Here is an 8,870-nt window from a genome sequence, read left to right on the forward strand (position 1 = left end):
TGCGGGCAGGTTGTCACAACAATGGATGTAGCAGTCCTGTTAAATTTTACTGTCCTTGGTAGTTACTAAGTTTTTCATTTACTGACGCAATCTGTGCGTCCATAACAGATTGTTTTTGTGAAAATGTAGAAAATATATTTTGACATTTTGTTGTGAAATTGTCAAATGCCTTTAATACATCATTTAAAGTTGTCTGTTGTAAACACGGAATGGGAGTCAATGTTGAAGAAGCAGCAGAAGTGGACGGAAATTCGAGTTTCGGCCGTTGGAAATTCTTATTAGAAGTTTCTGGGAAAATGGTTTTAAAATTTTGATTTTCTAATGAGGAATTCGAAAGAGCTTCCCATATCTTATCGGTCATTGCCAATAAGTCGGTGGTCTCTTCTTTCCCCGATGCTAGGAGAGCTACTGAAATAGACTTTGGCAGTCTATTACGCCATAGTCTGAGAAGCCGATCTGCGCTCACCAGTTGAGAGTCTCCAATGGAGGCCAAAAGCTCTCTATAAAACTCTGAGGGCTTCTGGTCCCCCATGTGTATGTTGGAGAGCAGATCATTAAGTCGTTTTTCCTCACTTAAGGAAAAACGACTAATGATTGCTCTCTTTATACACCCGTATGTATCTTCCGCCGGAATTGTGTTAATTAAATCGACTATAGAATTAATTATCTCCGGTGGAAGATGTCACGATTCAGATTAAACTTGGTACGATAGTTAGTGATCCTACTAAGGGCAAACTGTGACTCAATTTGCCAGAATCACGTTTCTGGACGTGCAGAATCATATTGACTACTTCAACATGGTCTGGCGTTTCTGGTGCTTCATCACTTCCCAACATAACGACTCAAAGAAGTTAAAAAAATTTTTTTTGAGACGATTAATAATTCTTGTTTGTTAATGATTTGTTAAAATTTTAATATTGAGAGGTCTTTTATATCTCAGTACTGAAAAGGGGTACTCACTGCCCAGATCTACCTCCAAACATAATGATTTAAAATGTATCCTAAGCTAATATCTTCCACCAAGTTGCCGAACCAATGTCACGTCGGGTCTTTCTGTTTTCCTATATTTTCGCTGATTTTTCTATCGTTTCAACATCAGCTTCTCCCCCAATTTTTTAAGCATACTCAATAGGTAATTGTTCTTCACCTTGTTTTGACTCTTCTTGTAACTTCTCTAACTCTTCTAATAATTGAGTGGAAGTATAAGGATTCAAGATACAAGCGAATATAAAGATTCGGATTCCAAATTATTTTTCGTATTGGGGTTTTCGTCGGGGTCACCAATAAAATATAGCTTGTTTGATAGATTGAATATATTTAGATTGTTACTTGCTATATTTTTAAAAAATTTTAAAAAAATATTCTTGTTGGAAGACAATTTTTATATACGTCTTACACACGTAGTTACAATCGTGTGTAAGATTTAGATTGTTTATATACGAGAGAATTTATTTAAACGTTACTATTTGGAATGAGTTTGATGTTCTGCTACCTTCACCTGTAAACCTATTTGATGGTAATTAGATTAATGGTTTTTTGTTTGTTATTATTTATTTTATACATATATTTAATTTAATTTTAGTCGTGCCTGATGACGATTCTATTGTGAATCGAAACATTAATATTTCATTTTTACATCTAAATTCTTTTATTAGAATTGGAAGTTTTATCTGATTATTTGACTTGTTTGTTCCTGTTGTAACTTCAGATTGATTGATATAAATATCGGAATTGACTGAAGGAAACCTTGTTGTGATATCTGTCGTGGCACCACTGTTTAATAAGTCTTTGGCATGTACTCAATAGATTCGTAAAAAGTGTTTTCAAATGATTCTCTTTCTTCTATCTGTTTATCAGAAGAATCTAATAATTTAATTTCAAGTTGAACAGTACTCAAACGGGTGCTGTAATGAGACTCCTTACAGCATCCGATGCTGTAATGAGATTTTGCTAACATTTTATGGAACCAGTTCAAGTTGGTGACATTGAGTCATTAATTTTTCTAGTTGTCAATGTGACAATGTTTGTCTATGGATGTTTAAATACGTTCTTAGCATCGAATACAAGGTCCACAATGATGAGGACATTGAACTCTGAGCAATTTCTCTTATTTTGGGAGGTGTACATGAAACATTTTTGTCAGGACACATTTTGTGATTTGATGGTTTCTAATTGTCAATTCAAACTTCTATTTTCAAGAGTTACGGTGTTACCAACTGCTACATACCTATTTCCCTAAATTGTCAAAATTTATTTTATTTTTGAGAAAAAAAAAAGGATAAAAACGCGAATTATAAAAAATAGCATAAAAAACACGTTTCATAAGACTTAAAGCGCTCATTTATTAAAAAACTCGTGGCTTCGCCACTCGTTTTTCAACTTGAATTCGTGCAATTCAAACGCGTCTTACGAAACTTGTCTTTTATATGTATACTATTACGCCGCTTCCCCTTGACCTCAAAAATGTCACTGAATGAGCTGAATTTTTTTATCCAAATGCTGATATCCGGCTGGAAGGACCAAAATGTAATGCTGATGTTTGGGGGAAAGTTAGAAATGAATCACTTTTCTCTAATTTCTTATTTATTCACTTGCTTTTACACCAAAGAAACACTTACTGTAATAAATAATATTAACTGTAATGGACGAAAAATATCAGGATAAGCAGCCGGTGTGGTAGATGAGAGAATAACCTCCTTTTATCTGTCCTAAGCTTTCGTTAATTATTTATAATTTCATTAGAGGGTGGCTACAAGTAAAGGAAATAAGACGTAATTCAAGCACAACCGCGTGTTACTTACGATTTAGAGGTTATGTTATAACGTGAACCATACATTACACGATTCCTAACCACAAGAACTCAACAAAAAAGATGGATAAAGCCGGCGTTGACCTCACAATCTCAAATCACTAGTTTAAAGTGATGAATAATTAAACCACTAACAATTACATAATAATAGTATATTATTATATGAGCATATAATGAGGGCTATTATTCACGAAGGTTAAGATTATGTCACGAGCGTAGCGAGTGGCAAATTAACCTGAGTGAATAATAGCTCATTATATGCGAGTAGAATACTATACTTTGTCCACGACTATTGAAATTGATTCCATAAATTTATTTTTTTAATAAATTTTTGAATAAAGGTTAAACGTCAATGTGACACAAATTCAATGTTACTAACTGTAACCAACTTCACAACAATTTGTCAAAATTAAATGTCAGTTTTATAAAACGTCGTTTTCTTTACGAAAATTAATTAATTTATGCTTAAATCATACGAAAAAAGGAATTTGTTTAGGTTTTTTTAATGTCAAACATTTAGAACCTCCTAAAAAATTGAATTAAATTGACGTTTTTTGAACTTTTAACGTTTCAAATAATTATTATTAGTCAGGTCAAGATGGTTACCCGTGAATAACGATTATTATTCACCGCTATTATTCACTCCGTGAAAAATGACTACCATTTTGTTTTAGAAAACTCATTCATAAGGTATATATTATAAGGTAGTCGTGGACAAACTAAATTACGTTTGTCCACGACTACCTTATAATACCTTAACTCATTCATAAGGTATATATTATAAGGTAGTCGTGGACAAACTAAATTACGTTTGTCCACGACTACCTTATAATACCTTATGAATTAGTTTTCTAAAACAAAATGGTAGTCATTTTTCACGGAGTGAATAATAGCGGTGAATAATAATCATTATTCACGGGTAGCCATCTTGACCAGACTAATAATAATTATTTGAAACGTTAAAAGTTCAAAAAACGTCAATTTAATTCATTTTTTTAGGAGTTTCTAAAATTTATTTAAAAAATAAATTTATGGAATCAATTTCAATAGTCGTGGACAAAGTATAGTATTCTACTCGCATATAATGAGCTCAGGTTAATTATGCCGCTCGCTACGCTCGTGACATAAACTTAACCTTCGTCAATAATAGCCCTCATTATATGCTCACATAATAATATACTATTAAACAAATACGTGCGAAGGCTGGGGACGCCACAACATGGTCACCAATAGAGCTGCCAATCGACCTCGGTAAGTAAAACAAGAAACTGGGAACCAGAGGTGGGAAACGTCACTAAATTTAAAACTTTAATACATGACAGGAACCAAGGCTAACAAACCCCAAAGCTAAAGATAATAACCTCATCTGACGATATCGACATCAACAACGAAGGTTGTGTGGACCGTTGAGGTAACCACCACGGTGACAAGAGGTGTATATGTGAGGACAATCACCCTCGGTTCCAATAGTGATAACAGGTTCCAAAGCAGCAAATAGAAAAATTAAAATTCAGCGAGAAAACCTGAAAAAACGTTTTTTGACTAACCACCAATTTTGGAAAAATCAAATTTTCTTTGTTGTTTTGGGTTGTTCTAGTTGTTCTAGTTATTGTTCTAGAAAATCAAAAGACAGAATTATGGGCACCAAAAATGATAGAAAGTTCAAACATGGCTCAAAACGGCGTATAACGTCATAATATCACGTCTTGGGCACATTTTGTTTTTTATCTCCAACATGCTCCACTATGACAATTGTCACCTGAATATCACATAGATGGTCGACAGCATTATCGGAACCAAAAGTGATAGAAAGTTCAAACATGGCTCAATACGGCGTATAACGTCATAATATCACGCTTTGGGCACATTTTGTTTTTATCTCCAACATGCTCCAATATGACATTTGTCACCTGAATATCACATATGTATATGGTCGACAGAATTATGGGAACCGAAAGTGATAGAAAGTTCAAACATGTCTCAAAACGGCGTATAACGTCATAATATCACGTTTTGAGCACATTTTGTTTTTTATCTCCAACATGTTCCAATATGACATTTGGCGCCTGAATATCACATATATGGTCGACAGAATTAACGGAACCAAAAGTGATAGAAAGTTCCAACATGGCTCAGAACGGCGTATAACGTCATAATATCACGTTTTGGGCACATTTTGTTTTTTATCTCCAACATGCTCCAATACGATATTTGGCCCCTGAATATCACATATATGGTGGACAGAATTATCGGAACCAAAAGTGATAGAAAGTGAAGTGGTTGGTAAGGGTTAATGAATTTAAACTCTTAAACGCCTTTCAAATCATTCGTCTATTTTATAAGTACTTCTTACAATAGCTTCTTACTGACTACTTGCGTAACGTATCGTTGACTGTCGTCAACTCTACTACTATTATCGCTACGAACTACCTTTACTCAATACGAATTGAGGTCGATGCTTACACTTCAATAAGTACACTACACCTTCCCCTTTTAAAAGATTATTTTATAACCCATATACCTACCGCCTTAAAAATTTCATCTACAACTTACGTTTTTATCTAATTAATGTATATAAATTTATCTATCTCATTTTTTTTTTTTTTCTTGAAATTGGCCAATTTCTTCGTATTCTACTCAGCTTACTTATACATAATTATAATATTTAACTAACTTATTCTTATGTACCTTATTTAATTTTCCTTTATTATCCTTAATAATACAATTATGTTCTTCAATATTTTCTACAATAAAAGGTCCTTTATAAATGGAATCTAACTTATGTCTAGTTTCGTCTGTTAGTAACACTAAATCGCCTTTTTTAACATTTAAAGGGTTTAAGTTTACATCAAAATAATTCTTTCGTTTCTCTTTAATATCTTGCAAATATTTACTGGACCGAGATAGTGCAATTTGCAATCTATACTTAACTTCTTTAGCATAAGAATCAATATTATACAGTGGATTGATGTTTCCTGAATTTTGGGAAAGATTTTTCGGTAATGTAGGAGCCTTCCCAAATACTAATTCAAAGGGCCAGTACTGATGTAGTGAGGAGGGAGTGGTATTGTAGCAATAGGCGAAATATTGGACCCACTCATCCCAATCATTCTTATGATCATTAATGTACATCCGTAAATATTCATTTAATACTCTATGGTTTCGTTCGATTGACCCTATCGTTTGAGGTCTATAAGCGGTTGAAGTTTTATGACCAATATCCAACATTTTAGTTATTTCCGAAAAGGTTTCATTGACGTATTCGGTACCCATGTCTGTGCGTATCTCTTTCATAGGCCCATATTTGAGTATAAAACTGTCAAAAATCGCCTTAGCTATTGTTTTTGAATCTTTAGATGGTACGAGTGCTGTTATCAAATATTTTGTGAGATCGCATTGCATAGTAACAATATAAACGTTATTATTCATTGTTTTTGGAAGTGGTCCTACAGTGTCTATCAAAACCAAATCAAAAGCTGTTTGCGAAGTATTCGTTACACAAGGAGGTTGTTTAGTTTTAAATTTAGGTTTATTTAATTGACATTGTTTACATGTTTTTAGAAAAATTGATACATCTTTACTCATTTTTCTCCAAAAATAATATGATTTTAATTTAGCTAGTAATCGTTTTCTACTGCAATGACCACCTAAAACTGGATTAATATGAAACATTTGAAGTAATTGTTGTTTCTCGTTATTATCGGTAATTGTTTTTATCGGTTTTGTGAGTAGTATTTTTAAGAATTTAAGCTTTTTGTTAACCCTACATTTAAATTCTGACAGTGGGATATAATTAAAAAGATTATTATTTGACTCGAGTCTCATTCTTGTTATCCCTTCTTCACCGGCTTTATTATCTAGCCTAGAAATAACTTGTTCTCATGCAAATTTTCCATTAATGAAGTTTCTGCCTAATTCAATTACTATTCGCGCGCGCTTTTCTTTATTTATTTTTACTTCTAACCTAGGATTTTCCGTATTTAATATAAAATGTAACTTGGGTAACTGAAAAGCTTCAAAATTCTCTATTACTTCGTAAATATTCAATTCTACATTAGTAGTATTGTCGTTATTGTGATTCTTAGTTTCTATATCGTATTTCTTAGCCATTGTTTGTACAGCAAATATTTCAGCTGATGAAACATTCGTGTCTTTTAACTGTTGAATATCTATTCTCGATAACGCGTCACTACCTACGTTATGTTTACCTTTAATATACTCTACCTGAAAATTAAATTCCTCAAGATCCAATCTCATACGCGTAAGCTTCGAGCTAGGGTTTTTCATAGAAAATAAATAAATCAAAGGGCGATGATCTGATTTAACGATAAATTTAGTTCCATAAACATACGGTCTAAAATTGCCCAATGAATTGCACTTAATTCTTTTTCAATTGTTGATTTATTTATTTCTCCTTTTGTGAAACTTCTGGATGCGTAAGCTATTGAAGTTCCTGATCATCATGCATCTGACTGAGTATGGCTCCGACCGCAAATTTTGCAGCGTCTGTTGTAATAATAAACGGTTTATCAAATTGCGGATATTGTAGAATAGGTGGATTCATTAAGGCATTCTTTAATAGTTGAAATGAGTTTTCACATTCATCGGTCCACTGAAACTGCGCTTTTTTACGAGTTAATTTATTTAAAGGATAACTGTACATTGCAAAATTTTGAATGAATCGCCGGCGCCGGTAATAATTACAAAAAGCTACATCTTTTTACGGAATCTGCATCTTTAGGTCTCGGATAATTTTTTATTACATCAAATTTGGATTGATCTGGTAGAATTCCCTTATCAGTAATATGATGTCCCAAATAAGTTACATCTTTTCTAAAAAATTGACATTTTCCGGGGTTTAACTTTAAGCAATATTTTCTACAGGTAGCAAACACCGATCTCAAATTTTTTAAATGATGATTTTCTGAACACCCTATCACGATTAAATCATCCATGTACATGAATGCTTTCTCCGGTGAAAGTGCAGCAAAAGCAATACTCATCATTCGCTGAAAACTGTTTGGGCTAACCGATAAACCAAATGGCAGCCTTTTAAAACGAAACGTTCCGTCATCTGCTGTAAAACTAGTTATATTACGAGAACTGGTATCCAACGGTATCTGATAAAATCCTGACATCAAATCTAACACACTAAACCATTTTGCTCTACCTAGATGATCTAAAATATCATCTACGCGTGGTAAAGGGTAACGGTCTGCTATTAATTTTTTATTCACTTTCCTAAAATCAACAACCAGCCTCCATTTTTTCTCCGTGGTGTTTGATTTTTTAGGTACTAATAAGACTGGAGAATTGTAAGAACTTATTGAGGGTTCAATATCATTTTTCAACATTTTCGAAATTTAGCTATTTATCTCCGTCTCTTGTGAATGAGGTATTCTATAATTTTTTACATAAACTGGAATGGTATCCGTGGTTTGTAGTGTTTGTTGATAAAAATTATTGTGTGTCAACTTATCATTCTGTAAAGCAAATATATCTGAAAATTCCTTACACAAATCAGTCACATTTTCAACGACAAATTTTGGTACATCATTAGTGTTTAAATTTTGTAAAAGTTCGAATTCCCTGTTATGATTTTCATTTTCGATTGAATAAATATTATAATTATCTAAATTTTCATTTTTTAATTTTAAATTTTGAATAGTGACATTAGTTGCATTTGTATTAATGAAAGTTATTAACGCTTGTGATGACTGTGTTATAATACGTTGAGTAAAAACACCGGGTGCAACTTCCTGACTGGGAACAAAAACGTTCCCAGGTTCTTTTATTGAAATTAATCGAGTGACTTCTGACCATGCTGGAAATATGAAACAATTCTCTTCTGGACCAGTTGTTATAGGCATAAAACTGCAAGTTTTAGCTAAATTGATAGTTAAGGTCCATCTGTCGTAATCTACTATACATTTATAGCGAGTCAAAAAGTCTCTACCAAGGATTCCGTGTGAAGGTATAGGAAAAGAATCATCAACTACTACGAATTCTTGTGTTACATAGTTATTATTTTTTAAGAAAATTTTTGTTGATATCGCTTTTG

The sequence above is a fragment of the Onthophagus taurus genome, chromosome 3 (assembly GCF_036711975.1).
Source record: "Onthophagus taurus isolate NC chromosome 3, IU_Otau_3.0, whole genome shotgun sequence".
Taxonomy (NCBI): Eukaryota; Metazoa; Arthropoda; class Insecta; order Coleoptera; family Scarabaeidae; genus Onthophagus; species Onthophagus taurus.